Here is a 27978-nt window from a genome sequence, read left to right as displayed (position 1 = left end):
TGTTTGTGTTTGTAATCTGCAAAGAGTGGCCAACCGTGGATGCTCAATACGTGTGGGGCGTGATACAGAGAAAGAAGGCAAAGGTGTGTATTCTCTCTTACTGTCATCAACCAGTAGGTTTTAAATGTATCATTTTATATAAGGCAGAGGTGCGTTTCTCACCTTGAAGACGTTTATTGTAATTAGAGGTGTTATGTGCATGCATCTAACGTAAGGAGGTGCACATAAATAACCCACATTTTGAATGCTCTAATGCAAACCATATAGGAGAAGGAATAAATTGTATAGAATCCAAGCTTTTTGATATCCAATAATTTGCTCTAGGCTGAATCACGCCCCACACGTAGCATTACTCTAGACTCACGAATGTCAGATAGTTAAAGTCTAGGAAATTTAGATTTTATTGCCAATAAGGCTTATTTGTAACCTTTTTTGTCAATTCATTCATCCTCCCCCCCTCTCGCCTCTCTCAACAACAAAACATAAATGGTTACTAGGCTCAAACAATTCTCTATTCGGTTTCTTAATTTCACTGCCCTATTGCCAATATGTTATCTTCTGATGGGTTTTTGCACTTTCAGATGGGAATACATGACTGATTCCCAATCTTCTTGAGCACTCCGACATCATTGACAAAAACACAATAAAGTAAGATCGGTTTAAATCACTTTCTTGATTGAAGAGACTGTTTGCAAAATCTAACAGGGATTTTTTTAATTCAATTCTATTTATTTCCAACATGTAGAATTTCTCTATTTATATATATGTTTCTTTGTCGGAATTCAAATACACGATAAACTCTTAATAAAAGGAAGCGGCTGGGCTGATCGCCAAAATTAAAAACCTACATGAAGAAGGTGCTCTCCAAGCCTTCAATCCATTTGTTCTATAGGTTTTATATGGTCCTGGATGACCTTTGCGACCCGAGACCAGGTATGCATCTGTTTCTTCCTCCTATCTTCTTCTAAATTCAATCTTGGGATAATTCGATTACACACTAAACTTTTATTGCCCTTAACAGTTTAGATGCAATATTGAGAGGGTACAATTAAATAATTAAATATTAGGACTTCCACGTTAAGTTCTCACATTCCATCATGAATTGTTTTTAAGCTGTATCATAGGCATTCATAAGTACTTACCTGGAACAATAATATTAGGCAACTCAGAAAGGACGAGGACAAATATTGCAATAAGCTGAAGCCAATTCAAAGTTTCAAACTTTTAAACATGTTACTCCTATGTTAGCAATCTATATTGAAGTATATAAATAGGTAATTGTTTACCTTTCTTCTTCTATACCTTATTATTATTACTATTACTATCAAGGAAAGAAAAAATCTACGGAAGATTCTCCTGTAAATATGTTGAACAGTTGAAGTTGTGTTTGGACCAATTGAATAGCACCAACATTAATAAAGCTCAAAGACTTTCTAGCACTTATTGTCATTATTGATTTTTAGAACCTGATTGATTATTGTGTAAATGCATGGACAGACATGTACAATTTTCTACTATTTATTTTCATTAGGCTGATTATTATAATTAATCTGCAATCCAAAAAGCCCGACTTTAATATTTATTCTTCTCCTCCTCATGCCACTGTTTAGTGTGAACTAATCAAGGATCTGGGACATTGATACGCACTTTTAGTGGTCACGGTGGTATTCTTTGGGTCAAATTTTGACGTAGCAAGAATGTATCTGATCAGAAGGAGGAGCAACACTAAAATCAGGTATGACTTTTTCCTTGTAATGAACCTTTTTGGAACTTTGAACTGCTACATATAGTTGGATGTTTGTTGGAAATTATGACTACACTTTTTAATATTGTATTTTTTATCTTATGTTCAAGACCCTTTGTGGGCGTGAGTTGGATTCATAGGGGTCATAAGTTGGAAGCACCTCGCCTAGCTTCCCTTTTGAGCTCTCTCAAGGTGTCCATGTCAAATTTTACACAAGAAAAATCAGGAGAAAAAGCTGGCCTAAAGAAAAAAGGAAATTACAAACTTACTTCTCAATATATTGATAAAGATGACGGGAATATTAGTTAGACTTTTAGAGTCGAAAAGAATCACAAGATTTACCAAAGCTATCTTTTGGGTTTACTCGTCTCCTCTCTACGTTAGTCATCTCCGAAAGACCAAAATTGATTCTGTTTCATTGGTCCTAGATCTCTCTGCAATTCTTGGATCATTCCCCTCTAACCGTAAAATTAGAAACTTAATATCTCCGCGAACTCTCATAGTATCAAAAATCCATTTAACGTTCTTCTAAGCTTCAACTATGTCAACTGATATGCAAAAAAATCAAAGAAATCAAAGATGAAGCTGAGGTATGTCATTATTTTTTAGTTTTTGTCTAAAATCTCTTAACTCAATACAAAATCCTTGATTTTATTAAGCATTGGGGTAATTGTGTATGGATTGCTATTAAATTCAATCATATGCATATATTTTTGTTCGAAAAATCGACGAAAAACAACATCTAGAGAACATGGTTATATACATGGTAGCAATCACTTTTAGTAGTTTAGACTTTTGAGACACATAAGCAACATAGACATTTTCTTTTTTTCTTGAAAGAAACTAAATGAGCTAAACTTCATTAGTCTACGACAAAAATGAAGATTATAGTTATGTAACTTCCTGATATCTAAGCTTTTGTTGTAGAATCGATGGATCAATTGTAATTTCACTCAATGCTTATATAATTTTGTGAACTAAAAATATTTCTTATATAATGTTTCACTTTGAAATGAATGCAAAGTTAGGGGACTTCGGCCTTGCTAAATTATGTGATCATGGAGGTGATCCTCAAACTTCTCGCCATGGCAGGTACACTTGGTTATATTACATAAGAGCTTGCTAGAACTCGAAAAGCAAGTACACATATTGATGTGTATCCACTTGGAGCATTTCTCACTACCGTTCTAAATCAAGGTATGCATCTTCTTCTTTCTCTATAAAATATATATTTTGTAATTAAACCAACATGTTTAATCCTTTTTAGCATTAGAATTGATTGGACTTTTATGGAATTGAACTTTTAGGATTTATTTGAGTTCTTAGAAATAAATGGAAAATGGAACATTTAGATCTAATTTAGCTAATAAAGAATTGAGAATTCAGTGCTATATTGTTTTTGTTTGGGAGTGTCAAGTTGGGTCACTTATAGCTCAGTTGTTTTTTTTTAACCGTCAGTTGGTATTGATTCTATTATAGTTGGTATTTTAATCGTGTTATTGTATATGTGGTATCATACTGTCACCACCCTTTTGTCTCTCTCATATTTGCATTAAATCATGATCTTCGCCATCCCTACACACTAATACTAATGATTTAGTTTTGTGCAACTCCTCCAAGCATCTACCCGAAAACGGAGCTTACAGATATACATATTTATGAAGTGGTCATCAAACGTTGCAAGCTCCAACAAGTTTTTTATTTTTATTTTTATTAATTTTATTTTTATATCAAATCGTTTTAAAAAATTTATTGGCTCATGTTTTGCAGGAATGAAAAGATCTCTAATTAGAAGACAAAGTTATGCACGTTAGGATGTAGGATAGTAGAGTTAAAGTTCCATTCGAGAAGCTAAGGTTTAGAAGAACTGTGGTTGTATTATCTAGAAAGAACTCAATGTCATTGTAAGTTTTCAGGTGTACCACTTTGAATTTATTTTAATTATAAAATCATTTACTAAAGCACTATTTTGTTTAGTATTTCTTAACCGGTTATTGCACTCATGTGGATACTAGCTCATTTAATTTATACAAAAGTTTTCTTTTTCAGATGATTTTTTTTCAATAGATATACAAAAGTCTTCTGATTTATACAAAATCACAAAGCTAGCTATTGATCAATCATATGATAGTTATAACGGGGATTTGTGATGATATTTTCATGGTATGTTTTCTGCCAATTTGATTTTCGCACTGCAATTTGTCAATTCTTTTTGGTATTCTAAGAGTATTCTCGAAAGGAAAAAAGAAAGTATATGTATGTAAACTGCTGAACTACTTTATGCCAGTATGGCGATCGATATCTTAGATGACCTTTACCTTTCCTCTGTTCTAACTTCTAACTGACCTAAAGTTAGACTAAAGGGGGTGACTTCTTTCAAATAATTAACTTAAAGGGGATTCTAGGGCGATAATGGGATCTAAAGACAACATCAATGCGATAGTGGCAGTCCAGTTAACCATTGTTCTGAAGCCTGACTTACCCAATATGACTTTCTATATACCAGTCTTAACAGTGTGATAGTATAGTGTTGACTTTAATTCCTCCTTCTCTCTATTTGTATAGGGAAAGCTGTACGAATCAAAAGGTGTAGAGGAAGGCTTTTTGCCCTGCAAAATGAACCATAAGTGCCTCGGGTTTGGTTGCCATGCATTTGATTATGCCCCTAGATTAGCAACCAGAAGGGCCTTTGGAGATTTTTGTTTGAAGGATTACAAGGTGATCTCTATACTTGAATTTTCTTATAGGCTACTAATAGAGAGGGATCAATTCATCATTCTTGCATCTGATGGGATAAGTATTACCTAACAAAGAAATATTTACATATTTACATTTTTTTTGGGTGTTGTCTTCATAGACCACAAAATATTAGCGAATTATTTTACAAATAGACTTTGTGTACATTTCTGATTAAAGGAGAGGACATTGGTTTGTTAGGTCTTACCCTAATAGGTGGTCAATATAATTCTTTGCATGCACAAGTCCAGAGTTATCTTCATCCACAAAAACCAAAAACTCTAGGCTCACTTGGTTTATCTACTTCTCTCTATATCTATTGGGTTAGCAGCGTAGAATACTAAATTTGTATATGAATTGCCAGTCGATCATAACAGTTGAATTTTGAAGTGTCTTAGTTACCTAGATTTTTAGATGTTAGAGTAAAAAATAGTTCATTACCTTCTCCACAATGAGGAGACGTAAACCTTTTTTTAAAAAACCTTTTGAAAAAAACAGAAAGAAAGAACAAAAGACACAATTTCTATTGTTCACATACACACGATAAAACAGACTTCCATAGATTAATAGTATATGTTGTGAATTAGTTAGGAGTTAGGACTTCCTCTTCGTTTGATTTATATTAGGTATGAATTTAATAGCTATTCATGGCAAGAGGATGGTTGAAAAGTCTGTGAAATTACATGAGTAATTGGTGATCGGAGTTCATAATAATCGAAACAGTTGTTGTAGACTTGTAGCTAATAGTGATGCTCTAAAAGTGAAAGCACGTTGCCCACTCTTTCTTGTTAGATATTGTTTTAGCCTTTTAGGGTTTATTTTTAATGCCTTTTTCTAGATTTGAGATGACGAGGTAGTTGTGTCATTAGTTGTTGCAGATTTCTTCATGCTACCATCGAATGACACCGTTACTTACTTCATAATTGGCCATACTCCATTGAAGGTTTGATATTTTATTTGTCCCCTTCAGTATCAATACAGATGTGGGCTAAAAGCTTTTTGATATATGAACACTGCTCATGTGAGTGTGATAAGCACCCAAAAGTGTATTATGAAACCCCATTGAGACATATAAATTTGGTTTATTATGTATTTAATAATCATGAAATAAATATGTTTTCATACTTTTTGCGGTATTTGCGGTAAATATGGAAATATTGGTTAAACTGCAATAAAACGAGGAACGGTATATATGAATTCTCCCAAATCCACATAGAAGCATCAAACTTCCAAAGCTCCTACCTCTCGAACCCGGGACTCGAATCGACAAAGAGAGCTGCTCGGACAATCAGGTATGATGAACTCTACGCGATAGGCATAGAAGAAGTTGTAAAGCTGCCCAAAATCTGGATCGCCATCGGACTACACATGGACCCACTATCTTGGGGCCACAAGATTGGATGAGTCATCAATCATGGAGCATGTCAAGACAAAGATAACAAATTATTGGTGCAAAGTTGACACCTTGCATGTAATAAATTAGATTAGGTGTTAATTGTGAGAAAAAGGCAATGTGTCACTTTGTTTTAATGTGGTAGATAAAAATGAATCAATGTGGTTTTGATAATTCACGTGGGAGGAAATGAGATTTCTCTCAAATGGAGAGGAAATTAGACAAGAGTGGGGGATACTCCATTTACTCCCTTGACTTATTTTCCTCACATGGCATTATTTTAGTTCCTTAGTGAAAAAGATGAGAAGTTTAGTTTTTAGTTTTTAGTTTTGATAAAAAAGCTTGTAATAGTTTTAATGGAGGAACACTTGTTCTTCTAGAAAATAATAGAAGTGAGTTTAGTTGTTGATATTTCTTCTCTCTCTCTCTCTCTCTTTTTCTCTTTTGTGTTTTTCTTAGTTCATAAATCCTTGTCCCAAGGATCATGAGCTAACTTCCCTTTTGGGGAGTTAATCCAACTCATGTGAGGGTAAACAAATTGTTGTTGGTTTGGGAGGTTTAGGAAGAACAACTAACTCTACATCCTATCCCAAAATGGTAGTTGGTGTAGAGTTTAGTTAGGAATCAACCAATGAGCTTAGAGATAAGTCATTGTTTGGTTTCACTTGCTAGCATGTATGAGCTCTTTAGTGAGCCATGCATGCTAGGGATCAATCTATTTTTCCGTTAGGGACTTGTCTATGAGTCTAGGAAGAATCAAAACCTTTTTCAAATCAACACTAATGATAGTTTCACATGAGGAGGATTAACTCTCCAACTTCTCTCTCAAATTTCTATTTCGGTATTAAGTGCATGTTTTCATTGTTAATGTTTTTATTAATGTTTGTGTAGGAAGGAAAAAAATATAACATTTATATTATAACCTTACTCCTTAATTTCCCTTTAGTGTAACATCTAATTTTTAGTTGTTCTAAGCTTTAGGTTAGTTCGAATCCTTATTCAAACTCTACGAAACGAAGATCGTGAGTAAGGAACCTTGATTGCTTTTACATTAATTTAGAAAGTTCAAAACTCTAAGTAGTAGTAACAAGCAGATATCAAATGGCGCCGCTGCTGTTCTAAAGCCATAGAACTTGTGCTAAAGATCGGAAGTTGCATCAAGGGGGAACCCCCATTCTCTTCATTCCTTTCCTTGTCGTTCGTTTGCGTTTTTTTTTCGTTCAAAATCATATTTTTACCACGAAAAAGACCTGTTCGCTAAAAAATTTTGCGTTCCACTTGTAGGTACCAAAAGTTAGGACTGGGAAACAACTTTTCAGGAGATTATAAGACTTCCATAAAAAATTGAGCTCACTGTAATTTATTTGACACGCGTGCGCGAGTGTGCAGTCGCGCGCACAGGTGGGACCCGCGTCCGCGGGTGAATTTTATCATTTGTTGCTCCTGTTCAACCACCAGCATCTCCTGATCTACCTTGATCCATTTCCAGGCCTAAATATCTGGCCCTATACCTGAAAAATTCGATAATCCTTTAGGATTAATCGCGTCGACGAATTGAAACGTTTGTTTCAGCTTCAAGGTTAAAACGAGGAAGCTTCTGGAGTTCCAATTTTCAGTATTATTGTAATTTATTTTTATTATTATTATTATGTTTTTCTGCATGTATGCCATGTATATAGTATTAGGATAAATTTATGGATTATTATTTAAGTTTTAGCCTCGAATTATGCATGAATCAAGTTTGTATCTGGGTAAATATTTATATACGATTACTTTCGGACATGATTTGCATATGAATGTATATTTACATATTAATGGTACTGTTTTGCATGGGTATATGTCTTTCTCATTATAAATGTTGCTTGTTAAATGTTTGATATTTCTCATGATCGTCCCGGTATTGTCTAATAAGTCGATTTTGTCAAGAAAGAGGAGAACATTCCAACGAGGGTTAAAATCGAGTTGGGTAAGTTGTTTTTAAACCTACGGGGGTAAAGTCGCTCTCTATAGGACATCGCAATCTCAATGAGTATTGTCGAAATCGATTTATTAAGCAATACAAGAGTCGATTTTAGTTTAGGTATAATACTTTGCATGTTTAGTTTTGTCATCTATTCACAGATGTATATCGTATTCAGTATGCTAATGTATTTAGATACGTATGAGTGATTCAAATTTGCACATTCATCGTTGATATACGTTTACGTAATATCGATTTACAAATTAGCATACATATACGTATTACTGATGTTTATTTTCCTGTACGTATGGAAATAATTATCGATGACATAAGCTTGCCTATTCGATAGCTATATGCATTATAGTAGAGTACCTTCACATGCCTCGCACCTAGTATTGTATGAGTAGATCGTATTTGCATGTTTGTATTTTAACCCTTGCATAAATCTTAAAAATAAATAAATAAATAAATAAATAAAAAATAAAAAATAAAAAATAAAAAAATAAAAATTAAATAAAAATAAAAATTAAATTAAATTAAATTAAATTAAAATTAATTTACTACCACCTTTGCATAAATTTTAATTCCATAAATCTTAAATCATATTCCAATGGTGTCTAGGAAAGTTGAAAGATTGAGGTTACTTAATTAGAACCGTGCTTGCACGGAAATCCTCCCTCATATCTCTCTTGTGACTGGCCGTTGGTTTATGCACACGTATTCCTAAGCTTCCCGCTACGTTAGCGGCCAGCTTAGGCATATGTTGTTCAACCCTAATGCTTAAGATAATAATAAAATTCGAGTCCTCATAATTCCTTACGTAAGTTAGATCTAATTTTATGCTTGCATGAGATTAAGGTGCGGTTCCACTAAAGAAATTGAACATACCCATCGTCGAAAAAAAATCGATAAGCAATTGCGTAAGTTCTCACATAAAAATTGTTCTTCTATTACGCTAATTACCTTCATCACAATCCTTCGCCGCCATCAACTACGTCATTATGGCTGACGATCCTCCACCAGCAGAGAAGCCCCTCTCGGATTTCTATACTGCATTACAGGAAGGACCTTCTTCTTGCATCAAACTTGAGGACATTGTCGGTGATTTTCGTATCCCACCAAACATTTTCAGTTTGTTACCAATATATCATGGTTTGGAGCACGAAAAACCGTACAATCATCTTCGTAGACTTCAACAAGTGGAAACAACATTTCATCATCCAGCAGTCTCTAAGAAACAACTCTTGCTTCGACTGTTTCCATTCACTTTAGCGGAAAAAACGTCAATCTGGCTAGCAGGACAACAATCACAATCCATAGACACATGGAATAAACTAGTTCAAGCTTTTATGCTTCAGTTTTACACTCGAAGAAAACAACCAAATGCTTCAGAAAATTCAATTCTTCCGTCAAAATCCTCATGAATCCTTTACGGAAGCATGGAGTCGTTTTATTGATCTTCTGTTAGAATGTCCTCACCACCAACTAGAAAAAGCTGTCCTTGTTCGTTCATTCTTTAATGGTCTGTCTGATCATCAAAAAGAAACTCTTGATATAATGAACGGAGGTTGCTTCATGGACAAAGGAGCTATTGAAGCTTATACTTTTCTTGAAAAACAAGCGAAAAAAAGGTACACACTGGGGTAACACTGAGCCGTCTAGATCATCAAAGGATTATTACAAAAGCCACATCTATTTTTGAGGTAAAACCCGATCCTGAAATAAAAAATTTGATAGAATCCCTAACTAAAAAAGTAGATGCCCTTGCAGTTCAAGTAAATGATCAACTACCAAAACCAGTCATGAACGTTGACACCGCTCCTTGTGTCCTTTGTCTTAGTCCTGATCATCCTGATGCATATTGTCCCTTGTTATATGCTTCCCCTACTCAACAAGCGGAGGAGGCATGTGCATTCAACATTCCCAATGCACCGTGGAGACAACATCCGAATTTCGCTTGGCGTCAAAATAACCAACAAATGGGGGCTCCTCCTGGTTTCGCTAATCCACTTGTTCGACCTACCAACAATTTTATTCCATACCGCCAAGGAAATAATCAAACAATACCAACAAGGTCAATTTCAAAATAATCCCAATGCTAATTATCGGACCAACCAAGCCTTGTTCCGGCTAATCCAAATCCCAACTATAATCAACAACTTCTAAGCAATAATCGAGAACTACTAATTTGCTGTGACTGGCGCCAACCATTACGGATAGGACAAATGAGACTTTCTTGGCTTACATGAACCAACGGTCTCAAATTTTAACATCTATCCAACAATCACTTCCAGCAATTGGCGCAAGAAAAGAGTCGAAGGCGTGGTTTCGCACAAGCGGTTCAAACCCTAAACCAGCCAAACCACGACCTTTGAACTCACCAATGCCCTCTGGTACAAGCACCCCCAACCAAGGTGAGGTGCATGCAATCACTACTCTACGATTTGGAAAAACTGTAGACAATCAGATACGTATGCCAGATGATCAACCAACGAGAAAAGAGGGTTCCAAGGAATCTATTTCTAATAATGAACCTACGGAAGATTCCCCAGATTCAACAAAGTCAACACCTCCGAATGTAGGAAACAAAGTCAACCCCTTTGCCAAATTCCGCCCTAAGGCACCGTTTCCTGACGACGCTTTGGCAAAGAATAAACCCGATGACAATTTTTTTGAAATTGAGAGAGACTTTTCAAAATTTAACAATAAACTTACCTTTTCTCGATGCCTTAAAATTATTACCAAAACATGCAAAATTTCTAAAAGATATGTGCACCACAAAAAGGAAAACTAATGTTCCTCAACAAGTGTTCCTCACTGAACAGTTTCCCTCCATCACCGAACACAATGGTATAGTAAAATACAAGGACCCCGGTAGACCAATGGTTCCATGCACCTTAGGTGACAAAAATACACTCTTGCACTACTAGACCTAGGAGCTAGTGTGAACTTACTTCCATATTATTTATTTAAACAACTAGGTCTTCATGAGCTCAAACCTACCACCATGACTCTACGGTTAGCGGATCGTTCCATAAAGTATCCAAAAGGAATTGTGGAAGCGTCGCCCTTGTGTAAAAGTCCAAGATTTCTTCTATCCCGTAGACTTTGTTATTTTGGATCTGAGGAGGTTGCATGTGATTCCATTCCTATCATCTTAGGACGTCCATTCCTTGCCACTGCTAATGCTCTTATTAAGCGTAGAGATGGTTCCATGACCATGTCCTTCGGAAATCTTTGGTCGAGGTGAATGTGTTCAAGTTGATGAAACAACTTCGAGCGACATTGATGGTGAGGTCAGCAGATTGACAAACATTCCACAAGAGTATTTCACAAACTCTTTCACGAAGATGAAGTATACCAATTTCTTTCCTTTAGCGACTCGAATTTGAGGGCGATGATTATACACAAGAAGTAAATGAGTTATTAGAGTCAGTACCATTATTTGACCCTACAACAGTGATATCAAGTAACTTGGATGATCATCAATCTGTTTACTACATGGATGATGACCTTCCTCAAGAATCTTTAATACCCACTCCACCACCCTGAATTAAAATCTCTTCCTTCGAATTAAAATCATTACAACTTGATACCGATGGTCGTCACCCGGTTATTATTTCTTCACAATTAAGCGACGATCGGGAAGCTCGTTTAATTAATGTCATTCAACAACATCGTTTACGCTATTGGATGGTCCTCGATGACATTAAAGGCATTGAACCTAATGTGTGCACCCATCGTGATACACCGGAAGAAAATGCTAGGGCGTCGCGTGAACCACAACGTCGCCTAAACCCTACAATGAAAGATGTGGTCGAGGAGGAAGTGTTAAAATTACTAGATGCGGGTATTATTTACCCTATCTCGATAGTGTTTGGGTAAGTCACGTACACGTAGTTCAAAAGAAATCTGGCATTCTGGTTTTGCAGCGAAATGATAAAGATGAATGCATTTCGCTCGTATCGATAGAAATGGCGAATATGCATTGACTATCGCAAACTTAATGCCGTCACCGTAAGGATCACTTTCCACTTCCATTCATCGATCGGATGCTTTCGAAGCGTTTAGCCGGTCATGCCTATTATCGCTTTCTTGATGGTTATTCAGGTTATTTTCGGATAGTCATAGACCTGGCGATCAAGAAAAGACAACGCGTTCACTGTCCATTTGGTACATTTGCCTATAGGCGAATGCCTTTAGGCCTTTGCAATGCACCTGGTACTTTTCAACGCTGCATGCTTCATATTTTCAGTGATATGGTTGAACGGTTTATGAAAGTATTCATGGACGACTTCTCAATTTATGGAGATTCTTTCGATAGCTGTTTATCAAATCTGGAAAAGATCTTTACACGTTGTGAAGAGAAAAACCTTGTTCTTAATTGGGAAAAATGTCATTTCATGGTTACTAAAGGAATAGTTTTAGGACATATCATTTCAAAGGACGGAATCGAAGTCGACAAAGCAAAGATAGAAAAAATTGCTTCACTTCCTATACCAAAAACAGTTCGAGACATTCGCGCATTCTTAGGACACGCAAGTTTCTATAGGAGATTTATTCAAGATTTCTCAAAGGTTGCTAGACCTTTAACCAATCTCCTGCTTAAAGATGCCGCTTTTGATTTCAATTTCAGTTGCAAACAAGCTTTTGAGATATTAAAAACCGCATTAACTACCGCTCCCATAATTCAACCACCTGATTGGTCTAAACCTTTTGAATTAATGTGTGACGCGAGCCGAACTATGCTATGGAGCTGTATTAGGGCAACGCCGAGAAGATAAGCCGGTTGTCATTTACTATGCGAGTAAAACCCTTAATGAAGCTCAACGTAACTATACCACCACTGAGAAAGAGTTTCTCGCCGTTGTATCGTTAGATAAGTTTCGGCCCTTACCTAGTGGGTTCTCCAACTATTGTCTACACACCGATCATGCGGCACCGTTATCTATTAGCGAAAAAGATGCAAAACAAAGGTTGATCCGATGGATTCTCCTTTTGCAAGAGTTTACTCTCGAAATTAGAGATAAAAAGGTAGCTTAAAATGTGGTTGCGGACCATTTGTCAAGACTTGTCGGTGATGTTGATATCGACATCGAACCTATCTCGTGATTCCTTTCCGGATGAACACTTGTACTCTATTTTTTCGTCCCCTTGGTACGCAGACATAGTTAATTACTTAGTTACCGAGGAAGTTCCTTTATCTTGGTCTCAGAATGGCCGGAAAAGTTTTTATCCATCAGTAAAATTCTATTTACGGGATGATCCCTACCTCTTCAAATATTGTTCGGGATTAACTAATCCGCCATTGCATTCCCGGACGGGAACACAACGATGTGTTATCCTTACGCCATGAACAATCTTGTGGTGGTCATTTTAGTGGTAAGAAAACCGCGCCAAGGTTCTACAATGTGGTTTTTATTGGCCAACATTGTTTAGAGATGCACATGAGCATTGCAAAGCATGCAATCGCTGCCAGATTAGGTCGCATTACTCAACGCAATATGATGCCCTTAAATCCTATTCTAATTGTGGAAATCTTTGATGTATGGGGCATCGACTTCATGGGTCCATTTCCAAATTCTCATGGCTTCCTATACATACTTGTAGCAGTTGACTATGTGTCAAAATGGATTGAGGCATTGGCATGTCGCTTAACGATCATAAACGGTCGTTTTATTTGTAAAGAAAATATTTTTTTCTCGATTTGGTGTTCCAAAAGCTATAATTAGTGACGGGGAAAACATTTACGTAATAAAATTTTGAATCATTAGTAAAGAAATATGGAGTCACGCACAAAGTGGCAACTCCGTATCATCCTCAAACCAGTGGTCAAGTAGAAGTCTCTAATCGAGAAATAAAATCCATTTTGGAAAAAACTGTCAATCCATTTAGGAAAGACTGGTCTCTACGATTATCTGATGCCTTGTGGGCATACAGAACAGCTTTTAAGACACCTATAGGGATGTCTCCAGTATCGCCTCGTTTTTGGAAAACCTTGTCATCTGCGGTTGAACTTGAGCACCGTGCTCTATGGGCCATCAAAAGCCTCAATTATAACACTAACGTGAAGCGGCTTAAAAGAGAAAATTACGGTTAAATGAGCTTGAGGAAATTCGAGTGATGCCTATGATCTCGAAATCCTATAAAGCCAACATGAAAAGAGTGCATGACAAGCACATACCGCGAAAAGAGTTCAAAGTCGGTCAAAAGTTTTGATGTACAACTCAAGATTACACATTTTTCCGGAAAAATTAAAACTTCGATGGTCCGGTCCTTTCATTTGTCTCTCTTTGTCACCCCTTATGGGGCTATCTCTCGTGAAAACGTAAAATGATGGTAGCGAATTTCAAGTAAATGGCCGGCGCTTTAAACATTATCATGAGTTAAGCTCTCCGGATGTCGAAGAGACTCTTCTCAATGATCCAGTCTACACGGACTAATAGATTTGTTGGTGTACTTCTTTCCGTGTATTTAAACGGGAAAAGTATGCCATTAGGGTAGCCGCCCTCTTATATTTTTCTTTTCTAAAATCCCTAGAGTGTTAATGTCGTTCAAGCCGGAACCTTAGTCCACAAAAAACTCTGCCAGGCCGAGTATAAATGTCTTCTGATAATCGAGCAAACGTGCCTCCAGGAAAACAATGGGTACCAAAAATTTCAACTCCTTCTTTCTCCTCCCTTTTCTATTCTCTTCCTCGCGAACTCCAACTCATCATTTGGTCCAAATCTCACCCATCTCGAATTGGTAATGGTCGTAGTACTTTTGCTCGAAAGCGCATTTGTTTAAAAGGATGGGGTGGTGTATGGTATCAAACTCCTTTGTCAGGTCTTGATCTTTTATCCGAGATGAGCCGGTATAAGGTATATTATTGTCTGACACCAGCTCAACAGGATAAACTTCGTCATCGTCCCGTTGCTCCCACAGGTTGGGATTCGTCTTGAGGATCTGACGTTAAAAGACTCACATTCGTCTTGAGAATCTGACGTTAAAAGACTCAACATGTATATACTCGTTTTTTTTTTTTTATTAGCACCCAGCGTGGTGCCCAAAGAGAGTCGCGTGATATGCACCATCGGACATTTCCTAGTTAAAGACGGGCAATGGATTCCACCGTGCCAACCCCGTCGGTTTTCTATGTCTTTGTTTTCGGGCGGTTTGAGGCTATACCATATGTACTAAGGGTAATATTATTATTAGACCATTGCACATTGGTCGGGGATGGTACCGATCCCGAACCCTAGGCCCCCAAAACATAAAGGATAAGCCCGCGGTCACGGCTGGATTGGGTTAAGCCAGGCCGACATGAAAGTTGCCTGAGTTAAAGTTTGTTTTGTGATGTGTTGTTTTATTTGGATTTTCGGTGTTGTTGACACGTTCTTCTCGACTTGTACATTTGTATATAAAAGTATAAATAAATAAAAACAAAAGATGGTAAAAAAAAAAATGATGTTTGAATGTGATTTTTCATATTCTAATGGATGGCATTTTTAATACTGATCGTTTTGATATCCCATCCGTTAAATTCGGAGTTGAAACGAATCGAATTTCTACGTTTGAAATTTCGGAACATTTCGGGACATAAGAGGAATTTCTGTAATTCATTTGTACTTGGGCCAAAATTTTGACCCGACCTAAAAACCAAAGATCCGGGTACAAAGCCCACGCTGGGGCACCAGCGTCCACCCCTCACTTCTTCTTCCACAAAAAAGGATCTTGGTCCCCCACAAACCACTTTTCTTGACCGACATCCAAGTAATTTAGACCAAGACGACGTGGGCCAAACTCCACCAACCTCAACCCCCTTCCTCCAGCACCACCTCCTCCACCTCCTCTTGCTATTTGCACCATCAAAATTTAATTTACACCGCTATATGGCAGCCGCGAAGGCAATTCTGGTTGAGAGAAATTTCACAAATCTCTATAATTAGGGATGTTTCACCCATTTTTGATGAGGAAATTGCTAGTAGAGAGTGGGAATATCTATTGCATCGAATCCCAGCTCAATATTCCGAAGAATTGGTGTTTAAATTTTATAACAATGGAGGTTTCCGGGGTGACGAATTTTGGATTACGGCGGATGGGTTGGAACGTGAACTCACGCTGGAGTTGATTTCGAATACCGCGCAGATTCCGATTAACTCGATAGCCCGACCACTGTTATTGTCGAGTATCCGACCACGAGGGATTTGATGTTTGACACGCTTCGAGGGGGGAGTACAACGCTGGCTCGCGTGTACCAAGATTCGCCGGGCGTAACCAATTAGCCGCCACTAATGGTTGGCGACAACGCCATTGGAACTTCAAAGACGCCCGACGTGAACAAGACCTTCTTGCACCTCTTTGTGGATCCTACGGGGAGAGGAAGCACACTTCTGTATGGTCCATTTCCGGGCCATATTCTTACGACCGCATCAAATAGGTCACTCCTCTTGTTGTACTTGTTACTTTCAAATTTTATGCTTAACTTAGGGTTCCAATCGCTACTCCTTTCATTGAAACAAGGTCTTTCGAGAATTTTGGAATTTTTGAGACTTGTGTTTTAGACCATTGGGACCCGGTAGCTAGAGATGACATTGAGCATGATAACGCCTCCTCCTCCTCCTTCACCACCGTGATCGTTTTTTAATGAAGATACCATGCGCCGAATCAATACTCCTATGGATGCCTTGAGGAACATGAATTCTAGTATGCGCAGGATGTTTCTTCGCCAGGAAGAGATGATTACTTCCCAGAATGAGTTCCAGCAAGAAATGAGAAATCGCCAAGGCCAATTCGAGAATGATGATGGCAAATCAGCAGCAATTCAAGATCGGTTACTTTCTGATCTCTCTAGGCTTCATTCCCCAAATCATTTCGGCTGAAGTTCGTCGTGGCCGAAGACGTAGAAACCCGGGTTCATCTTCTGCTAACCCGGAAGATTCACAGTAGCTGTTTATTTCCTTTGGTTTAGAAATGACTATGTCATTTATTTCCCTAATGCATTGCATTTTTATTTTTAGTGCTAAATTATTATATATCGGTTGATTTCTCATAATTTTGTATCTCCAGACGGTTTAAATGAGAAATTATTTATGTTATGCGAATATAGTACTTTCAAAAATATGAGTTTGCTCCTTGATTCATTGGGCCTACTCTCAAAGCCAAACGGTCGAACCCAACGGATCGATCCAAACGGTCGATGCCAACGACGAAATCAAGTTATAAATACAACTCTCCTTTCCTCTTTCACTCATTCCCTTCTCTCAATCTTCACAACTTCTTCTTCACAAATTTTCAATTTCTTGACAATAATGAATAAACTAGAGCGATGGGAAAAGGAGCAACGCGAATGGGCTATCACATTAATCGTGATAACAGTGTTTATCATTATTCTCTTGTCACTCATGCATAACATGATCCAGAACATCTAGATCTATGTAACCGTCTCTTTTTCTGATTTTCATTTTGTATATTAGTATGGTGTGTTAAATAATTCTCACACATTTGTACGGGTTACGTATTAAATGGAGAAGTTCCGTATTAATTAGTTGTGTATATTAGTTTTCTTTTCCTCTCTAATAAAAAATATATATATAATAATAAAAATAAAATTAAAAAAATAATAAATAATAATAAATAATAAAATAATAAAATAATAAAAAATAATAATAATAAGTAAATAAATAAACAAACCATAACAAAGAAAGGCCATCCAAAACTCACCGAAATAATTAATGGATACACATGGTGTTCAGAGAAAATCGCGCACGCTACAAGGTACACTTAACAATTGTCACACATGGAGCTCGATTATTCTATCAATATTCTATTACTGAGTTATGATCATCATTTCTGAAATTACGTGTAAGTCTAACTACCCTGTGAAACTTTCCTCCGTATTTTCTAACATTAAACCATCTCATTAATTGTAATTAGATATCTGACATGACAAAGACTTACTGTGGATCCCCATTGATGATGTTCATAATCACATGGGTCATTAACTACACTTGGATTCCGGTTTGGTACAGACTCATATTTTGGCTATAAATTTCTTCTTTTTCAGCCATTCTTATTCAAACATTTTCACTCTCCTTCACTCAATACTACTACCAATGGATCAACCACGAAAAATAACGGCTGAACAAGACTACCTGAAAACTTTCGAAGATGGCCGGTTTTCTCCTTATTTTGACACCGAAATCATACGTCGCGGATGGACGCCTCTTCTATATTCAAAATTTGGGTTATTCCCGAGATTTGGTTTTGATGTTCTACCAATTTAGCGGATCTGAAAATGGAAAATTCTACTTCAATGCTTATGGACGACGATCGGAGTTAACTAAGGACATGCTCTCCGACATACTTCAAATCCCTGTGAATACCCAGGAGTCCCTTTTTCAAGAATCATCCTTTGATTCCACTAAATCTTTACTACGAGCTACCGTATCTCATGATGAAGACAGAAATACACATCACAGTGTTCTTTCGCGCTATTTGAAACATAATCAACGTGTTGTGCTCCACTGGTTGGGACACAATGTGGTAGGTACGTCACACCAATCAGAAGTCACAAAACCTCAACTTCACCTACTTTGGATTTTGCAAACTCAAAGAGATGATTTTTGTCTAATCCACCACCTCTGGAGCGTAATCACCAAGAAAACAAGAAGGTCAGCACCTCTACCCACTTTAGTCACGCAAATTATGATGCGTTGGGGTTATCCAGTAATTTCTCTAGAGACACCTCTTCAAAGAGCACATATAAATGTACTCCAAACAGACTACTCCGCTGGTTTTTGGACTCCTGATACAAAGATAGTTGAACAACACGACCCAAGCTTAAATCCTGATCATGTCTTTGAGGAAAATGCCATGTTTAATATTTTTAATCCTATGGAAGGCATTCAACTTCTTCATCAGGGCTTGAGGGAACTACACGCTCGTCAGAATATCATCATCACAACTCTTCAGGATTTCCAAGATCGTCAAGCAACGCATGATGTTGAACAGGAGGAGATCTTGGAAAATCATTCTCAATCCTTGCAAAATCACGCTCTCCTAATGGAAAATCAAACTGTACTCTCTGCCAACTAAGGGGACATTCAGATGCAGCTCAGCCAACAAATTGAAGACCTAAACAGTCTGGTGAAAAATATGCATCTCCAAGATCAATATAAGAATACATGATATTACTAAGTAAATAAGTATATAATCATATATGTTATTACGTTTTTCCGTCGTACTATGTATTTTGTCTTATCTTTTTGTTTTCTTTTGTATGCAATGCTTAGTAGGATTGTCATCATTTCCGTTGTGACTAATATAATTTTAACATGTGCTACAGGAGGGTATATTTTCTTACATACTCATTTTTCCATCCGGTGGCCGTACCTAGTTCATTACTTCATACACCATGGCATCTTCATCAAACACAGCATTTTCATCATCCATGGTCCCTCCCAAACTCATTCCTGAGCAATCCTTTCAGTCTATGATGGATTCCAAGGCCTATGGCCATCTCTTCCATGATTACATCACAAACATTGGGTGGTCTTCCCTAATTCTTCAACCTGACCAAACGTATTCTCCGAGTTTGGCTGCATACTTTTATGCTAATATGGAAGACACACCAGATTCAACCATGCGCATGGTTTCTACTTAGAAGGGTTCACAATCCGAAGTTGGTGACACACCTCATATCTTTTCGAACAACAACTTGCCCTAACTTTGGACCTTCCATATCACTTAACTCGCCGCATCTTGGCATTACATCTATCATAATTCTTACCGGTTCTTTTCGGTGGCAAGCATTTCGCGACTCTTATGGTGATGGTCTTGAGATCAAACGAGAAGGAGATGGCCATGTGCCATGGCACAACATCACCATTCCATTAGCAAGCATGACAATGAACATGGGGACTGCAATGTTATTTGTACTCCTGAACATTATGGGAGATTGACATTTTTCTACTGCCAATGAGGCTGCTTGCGTCGTATTCAGTGCACTAGCTCAGGTTCATGCATTATTTAACATTTTAGGTTGTGTTGTCTCTAGCCTGAAATGAGCTCGCACTTTTCAGGATAAGTATATACTTTTACCAGTCACCGCTTGCCGAATCATGAAAACACATTTCCCACAGTTTGCAGCTACTTTTCATGACTGGGTCAAGGTGGATTCCATGTACCCAGCAAACAGAATCATTCGCTCATTGAGGTTTCGTCAATGGAAGCGTCCTCATTTCGATACACGAGGCATGTTCGATGTTACCCAAAGGACTAAAAAAGATGAAGACCAATTTGAGGGACTCAGGAGACAAAGAATGGGCAGAAATTTGGCGGACTATTATCTATTGGTAGCGATGCTAAGGAAATGCATTTCCTTAAAGAGGACGCTTGAGACCTTCACGTCCTGGTGGATGGTAAACTTGAGTTTGTCATTGTACATATATCTAGCTAAATCTTATGTTTAGTGTGCTATTGTTTTTCATGTTTAGTATGCTATGGTTCATTATTTCGTGTGCTATGTTTAAGTGTGCTATTGAACATTTTCTTGTTCTTTTACGAATAATATATTATGATCTCCAACCCTCTGTTCGACAATCTAGCCCTAATTTTGCTCACGGTTCTCGTGTACTTTCTCTCTTTAATTATTGATCCTTCGAGGACTAAGCATCTTTCGTTTGGGGTGCTTTTAAACCCTCAGAAGCAAAAAATTAGGCATCTTGTAACCTATATATACTTTTTATTTTCGTATTAATAATTGTACTTAGTGACAAAGTCTTGTTTCCTTTTCAATGATGAAAATTGTCTAGAAATCTCACATTAGTATCCGAATTAGGATTTGTTTTAAGAAACTTTAGATAATACGCATGCAATAGTTTATACATCTTTTCATGAATATTCATGTACTGAGTATCATCGATTGTACATAACAGTAAGTTTCTGGAACCAACGGTTAGTTACTTAAACTATAAATCCTGTGAGAATCTAACCAAAAGCCTTGACATGAGTGATTTGTGTGTGATGACACAGAGGAGTAGTTTTTCCGATTAGAGGAAATCACGCATCTACTTACTTGATCACCATCCGAACCCTAGGCGAGAATTTAGGCCTTCTTTGGATCGACATAGCTAAAAATTCTTACCTGTTACAAATATTACCGCTAGTCACTCTTAATGAACCTTTCATCAAACCTTTCACTTTCACCACAAAAATTCCTTACCCATCTATTAAACCAAATAAAAGAACCTACCTAAGTGATGAGTATGAGAAATAGGATGAAATGTGGAAGAATAAAGAGAAAGACTTGTCCTAAATATAAGTCAGTTACTTGCTTGAGGGAAAGAAAAATAGACTCATGTTCTTAAGCCATATATATATATATATATATATATATATATATATATATATATATATACAGCCCGGCTCTCTGAAGGACGTCCTTAAACGGACTTTGACAAAAAATATAATCTCACGTGTGAAAAAGAAACTTAAAAACCACGCACTAAAAATAGGGAAATAACTCTCCCTCTCTCCCCCTCTCGTATTAAACTAGCAAGTGTAGCTAAAGGAAACAAGTGAAAAACACTTCTACCTCCTGCTCTCACTCTTTTCACGTGTTCTGTCTTCTCTTGAAATAAGAAATCTTATGCTGCAAAATGCAAAGTCGTTATTTGCTTTCTTATTCTTAGCAAGTAACAACACTACCAGCTACCCATTGATTTATACAAGCTTGAAAATTCTTGAATAATCAAGTCCTGTAGGTGTCATTTCTTTGATTTGACAAACACCATACCCAGATAAATAAATAAAAACCAGTTAATAAGAGCAACCCAGACTTGAAGTTGCATTGATCACTCGAACTTTTGAATTTCAATTACCAATTTCGTGCATAGTGTATATATAAAATAAAAATTAACACGTACTGGATAAGATAGGATTGATGACGCCGCTAGGGAGAAAGAGAGAACAACACATAAATAATTGATTCCTAAACCATTATACTCTTTTTTGTGCTACTAGTGAATTTACTCTACAACTGGTTAACAATTCATTCCCACCCTGGAATCATGTAGTAAATTTGTGAATTACTCCACAACACAATTCCACAAGTTATTAGAGTGATACACCAGCGATTAATACTTCGAAATATATGTCCACACAAGTTCGTCTCTACAAGTTGATTGATATTAAAGCAACACTATGTCATCAATATTTCATGTCTTATTTGTGTTGAACTGTTGATAAGATATGTCATTGCTTTAATAGAATATATTAATTTATTAGAAGATGCAATGTGCTATCAGAGAAATAAACATCCCTCCTCCCCACAATTTGGTATTTAGAATTGAAGTTGTTTTCCAAACGAAATTGGATTCAGATTCAACCCAAATGAAAAAAAATAAAATAAAGGTCTTGAATATTCAAATATATAGAGAGATAAAATTGTGGTGTATTGAACTTCTCACAAGGCGTCGAGAGCATGGAAAAGAAGAAAAAGACAATGGGGAGAGGAGGAAAGAAATACATAAAATAAAAGAAAGTGGAGTGAAAGAGAAGAGGGAGGCGGAAAGAGAAATTGAAATAGTTTCATTTTTGGTCCGTGGGACCCAGTTCTTATTTATAATTGAGTCCGGTTCCCCTATAACCGGGTACAGAGATTGATCTCTGTACCACACACACACGTCTCGTATCTCGACACACACACACACACACATCTCGAGTACACACAGTGTATCGAGGCACACACACACATCTCGACTTCAAATGAGCGGTGAGAAAACACGGTTCTGAGATGATCTCTGAAACGATTCTGAGATCTCGAACCCTTTATAATTTGGTAAGAGAAAGTGTAATAAAAAGGAGGCACGTGAGATTTCTTTTTGTGTTTGAGTCCGTTCCGTCCAAGATTTTTCGCTTTAGAGCCAACTCATATATATATATATATATATATATATATATATATATATATATATATATATATATATATATATATATATATATATATATATATAAATCATCAAGAGGAGAGGCTTAAGAATAAGGTTGGAAAAACTCAGTTAGAAGAAGGAAAAGAAACAAGGATTTCTCTAGTGTAAATATATGAAGACCCTATTCTCTCATACTCGTAAATTTCGATTATCCATTTCCATTTTCTAGTACACTACCACCTAAGCCCCACAATACCTAATAAAGACCTCTAGCTCAATTAGGAGTAGGGTAGTGTGATAATAAGTAGTAGACGTGATTGATCGACATCGGCTCCTCTGATTGTCATTGAGATGTAAGGAAACGTGTGCCCACTGCACACTGGAGTTAACAAAACCCGAGTGGTAAAATTTTGAGTGGAATTGTGTTTTGACACACACACCGTGAGAACCCATTTAGGTGCAGCTCTCCAAGGGATCGAAACAACCCCGCTAGTATATTTCAATGAAAAGTTCACCGCATGAATAATCATATGTAGATGTTTTAATTATTGAATACATATTAACTTGAGTTTCAAAGAAATCAATCCTCGTTCCCCGCTAAGGAGATGTATGGATATCCGAGATTAATTTAGGAAACAAGTTTCGTCATCGAAGTCGTTGTAGTATAAATGAAGTTTGTGAGTATCTTTTCTCGGAAAACTCTCACGAGGTTATAACTCGTCCACTAGGGAATTCCTAGTGGTTTAAGGCCTTGTTGCATATGGTCAATGCAACCGCGACTCGCTAAACGAGAATTAGTTTAGGACTACACATTTTGGCCACTTATCTATTTTAGTGTCTCTTCTTTGCTCGAGGACAAGCAAAAGTCTTTGTTTGGGGTAGTGTGATAAGCACCCAAAAGTGTATTATGAAACCCCATTGAGACATATAAATTTGGTTTATTATGTGTTTAATAATCATGAAATAAATATGTTTTCATACTTTTGCGGTATTTGCGGTAAATATGGAAATATTGGTTAAACTCGCAATAAAGCACGAGGAACAGCAGATATATGAATTCTCCCAAATCCACATAGAAGCATCAAACTTCCAAAGCTCCTACCTCTCGAACCGGGACTCGAATGCGAGAAGAGAGCTGCTCGGATAATAATCGTATGCATTTGAACTCTACGATAGGGGAAGTTGTAAAACCGCCCAAAATACCGGATCGCCATGGATCGCACATGGACCCACTATGCGGGGCCACAAGATTGGATGAGTCGTCAATCATGGAGCATGTCAAGACAAAGATAACAAATTATTGGTGCAAAGTTGACACCTTGCATGTAATAAATTAGATTAGGTGTTAATAGTGAGAAAAAGGCAAGGTGTCACTTTGTTTTAATGTGGTAGATAAAAATGAATCAATGTGGTTTTGATAATTCACGTGGGAGGAAATGAGATTTCTCTCAAATGGAGAGGAAATTAGACAAGGGTGGGGGATACTCCATTTACTCCCTTGACTTATTTTCCTCACATGGCATTATTTTAGTTCCTTAGTGAAAAAGATGAGAAGTTTAGTTTTTAGTTTTTAGTTTTGATAAAAAAAGCTTGTAATAGTTTTAATGGAGGAACACTTGTTCTTCTAGAAAATAATAGAAGTGAGTTTAGTTGTTGATATTTCTTCTCTCTCTCTCTCTCTCTCTCTTTCTCTTTTGTGTTTTTCTTAGTTCATAAATCCTTGTCCCAAGGATCATGAGCTAACTTCCCTTTTGGGGAGTTAATCCAACTCATGTGAGGGTAAACAAATTGTTGTTGGTTTGGGAGGTTTAGGAAGAACAACTAACTCTACATCCTATCCCAAAATGGTAGTTGGTGTAGAGTTTAGTTAGGAATCAACCAATGAGCTTAGAGATAAGTCATTGTTTGGTTTCACTTGCTAGCATGTATGAGCTCTTTAGTGAGCCATGCATGCTAGGGATCAATCTATTTTTCCGTTAGGGACTTGTCTATGAGTCTAGGAAGAATCAAAACCTTTTTCAAATCAACACTAATGATAGTTTCACATGAGGAGGATTAACTCTCCAACTTCTCTCTCAAATTTCTATTTCGGTATTAAGTGCATGTTTTCATTGTTAATGTTTTTATTAATGTTTGTGTAGGAAGAAAAAAAAATATAACATTTATATTATAACATTACTCCTTAATTTCCCTTTAGTGTAACATCTAATTTTTAGTTGTTCTAAGCTTTAGGTTAGTTCGAATCCTTATTCAAACTCTACGAAACGAAGATCGTGAGTAAGGAACCTTGATTGCTTTTACATTAATTTAGAAAGTTCAAAACTCTAAGTAGTAGTAACAAGCAGATATCAAGGTACCTTCTTAGTTTTTCCTAATCTCCATATAATTTAAAAATAGTAGGGCTTTATTTGTGTTCTATGTAGAGCAATATTGACAATCAATCATCTCTAGGAAACATGTGCTCTTATTCGTATGTTATGCTTTGAATATGGATTACATGGACATCCCTCCTGGAGCTCGATGACAATGTCAAAAATTGACTTTAGAAGCATATTAATTGTATCTGATTAACTTACTTTATCTACTTCCAGTGCATCTCCATGTATGTCATAATTCACTTCATTGGCGTTTAAATTAAAATACTGATTTTTGTACGGCAATGTGGTATTTACATTACATTGGCTAGTCATGGAGCGTGTTCCTTACTGATCCTGACTTTCATTAACATGTACAGTGGGAGTGCTATAAGCATACAACTCCAATACAACAATATACTGTAAGGAACCAGAATGACCAAAAGGATGTTAGATGGAAGCTAGGCAAATGACTTATACTGGATGAGCACCAATTGCAAAGTTGAAAGTTACTCCTCTAGAGATCCTGATTATCCTTGCATATGTGAGTTCTGAGTGTTTTCTTACTTTTTTAGCCATTTTATTGGTAAGCTAATGTACTATGAGTATTAGGATAATGCAAAAAACTTCTTTTTCATGTGATGCTTTCTTAAGCATATGGACCTATTTAAAAACAATCATGTAGCAAGCCCGTCCGTAGGAAATTAGAAACATACCCAATACTTATTAGTAGCTGCGAATTGTTTTTGAACAAGGAAGTCTGCGAATCATTTTTTTTTTTCATTTTTGCTTGCGCATTATCGGTTTGTCGATATAGTCATATGAATGGATGGATGTTTGATATAGTCCCATGGCAAACGAATATTTGTAGTACAAGTTGTGAGTTATCTTTTGATTTTTCATTAGGCTTGGAAAACTTAAATTCGGAAAAATATGTCGGTAACTATATCATCACAATATCATAATGCTTACTTTTGGGGAAAAAATGACTCTTAGGTTGTCATTTCTGCAGACTATTGTTGGATGGCTAAGAAGGTGATATTTAAGAAATGACTTCCGGAAGTTTTTCCATGTGAAGGGTAGTCAAAAGGTAGCAACATGTGCAACAACGAAAAGAAAGCATAATACTTGTGAAAGATAAGAGATTGTTCGCCACAGATTATTGGAGACTCATCTAATTAGGGAGCATACTAAGAACTGCAGTGTGTTATAAGCTTTTAAGGCCATAAAATGCTTAGAGAAGAGGAGCGCATGTAGCAGAATATTGTCTCATAGGTAAGCAAGCTATGCTTTCTTTATAGTATTCATATGGTTTTTTTTCTTTTTCTAAATAATGTTGTGCGAACCAATTTACCCATTTAACCAAAGAAGAGGACTTACTATTTTGGTTTTATATAACATTTAGCTTGCATAGTTTTATCTAATCAATATTATTTAGATGGTGCATAGTTAAATGGATCCAAATAAACTATCTGCAATACAAATTTTTTTTTGGGTTGTTCTACTTCACACTGTTTATGAGTGTAGGGTTTTCTTTTATTAGAAAACGATATGAAAATTTATTTACTCATCCCTAAGTAAACTTATTGCAATTTTACAATTTTTTAAAGGAGATTATTGAGACAGAGCATCTAATTAGTTATCCAATCAGGCCTAAATGTAATTTTTACTGGAGTAGTCCTTAATCCTATGATACAATCCCATAATCCTCATTTATTTGTTTATGGAACTATGGAATTATATGCTTTGCTTTAGGACAAAAAATTTGCATCTCTTATCATGAGGTAATATGGTCAATGTTGATTTCAAGTGAATACATTCATGAAGCTGTGTTCCCTCATTCATAGATTACTTCATAGTATAAACAATAATGTGCAATTGTTTTTTTTTTTTTCACATTGGTGCCGTTGTGACTCTTTGTCGGTATCATTGTTGCAGTGCAATGCTCTTCAAGACAATGAGTTGAAAAACAGACTTATAGTCGTGATCTAGCAAAGAGACTGAGGTTTAGTAGGAACTTTACTCTTTAATAGTCAAAAGTCACTGATTGGAGGGACACTTTAACTTTGCTTATGTCTACTATTGATCCTCTTGGTCGTTGTTTATAGGTACCATAACATCTGTAGTACCAAAATTAAATAATATTAGTTAACTGTTAGTAGCAGTAGCTATTTTCGAGTGCCAAAATATGTGTACTTGATATTGCGATCAATAATTATTGGTTGAGTTGTTGTGGCTTCAGAAAGTTTGCAAAAATTGTATTCTTAGTTTATTTATGTGAGTGAATATTTTGTTGACAGGTTGATGTTTAATTTGCAAGAGTTAATTGTTGATTATAGAAAGCATGTTATGGAGCTAGGAGATGCTCTCTTTGAAATATTGTGAAAGGTTATAGGCCGGGTTGAAACAAGATTCGAAAAAACTGGAATGGGCTCAGTCCTGTGTCTTGGCATCTAACTACTACCCAGCATGCCTACAACAAGATAACTTTAGGTGCAGCAAAAGTATAAAGATCCTGCATTTCTTAATCTCCTTTTCAAATGCAACATCAAGCCTCCAAGTTCTTCATCAAGATCACTATTTTAATTTGATATCAAACTATTTCAGGATTTATTGTTTGTAATTATCATTGGTGATTTTCTCTAGCTAGCTATACTATCTGTATGGCTCAATACAGATTTTATGGGTCAATATTGTTTAATGAGACAGTATTATTTTTGCACTTTGAGTTGGTAGATTGAGAATTTAGAACTATGTAAGGTGTTAGAATTATACAAGAGACTTCAAGCTTCTGTCATGCACATGTCCATTGGAGGAGCTAAAATGAATTAAAAGCCGAGGACAACATAACATGGAGATAGAATTATCAAGATGTA

The 27978-nt window shown here is 36.5% G+C and overlaps 1 long non-coding RNA gene across 3 annotated transcripts; it reads left to right on the top strand.

The window, feature by feature from the left end:
• The first annotated feature begins 89 nt into the window (after positions 1–89).
• On the top strand, positions 90–27820 carry LOC147484797 (uncharacterized). 3 transcript variants are annotated; one of them, XR_015204278.1, is made up of 9 exons: positions 90–933; positions 1611–1735; positions 2837–2941; positions 3515–3648; positions 4310–4462; positions 5350–5423; positions 25483–25646; positions 27041–27210; positions 27403–27820. It is a non-coding gene; the product is annotated as an uncharacterized LOC147484797 (long non-coding RNA). The 3 variants fall into 3 exon arrangements; XR_015204279.1 differs by lacking the exons at positions 27041–27210; positions 27403–27820 and adding an exon at positions 26115–26207; XR_015204280.1 differs by lacking the exons at positions 5350–5423; positions 25483–25646; positions 27041–27210; positions 27403–27820 and adding an exon at positions 5451–5511.
• The last annotated feature ends 158 nt before the right edge of the window (positions 27821–27978 follow it).

This window comes from Coptis chinensis, chromosome 8 (genome assembly GCF_015680905.1).
Source record: "Coptis chinensis isolate HL-2020 chromosome 8, ASM1568090v1, whole genome shotgun sequence".
NCBI classification, from domain to species: Eukaryota; Viridiplantae; Streptophyta; class Magnoliopsida; order Ranunculales; family Ranunculaceae; genus Coptis; species Coptis chinensis.
This window is presented reverse-complemented; position numbering and strand designations above follow the sequence as displayed.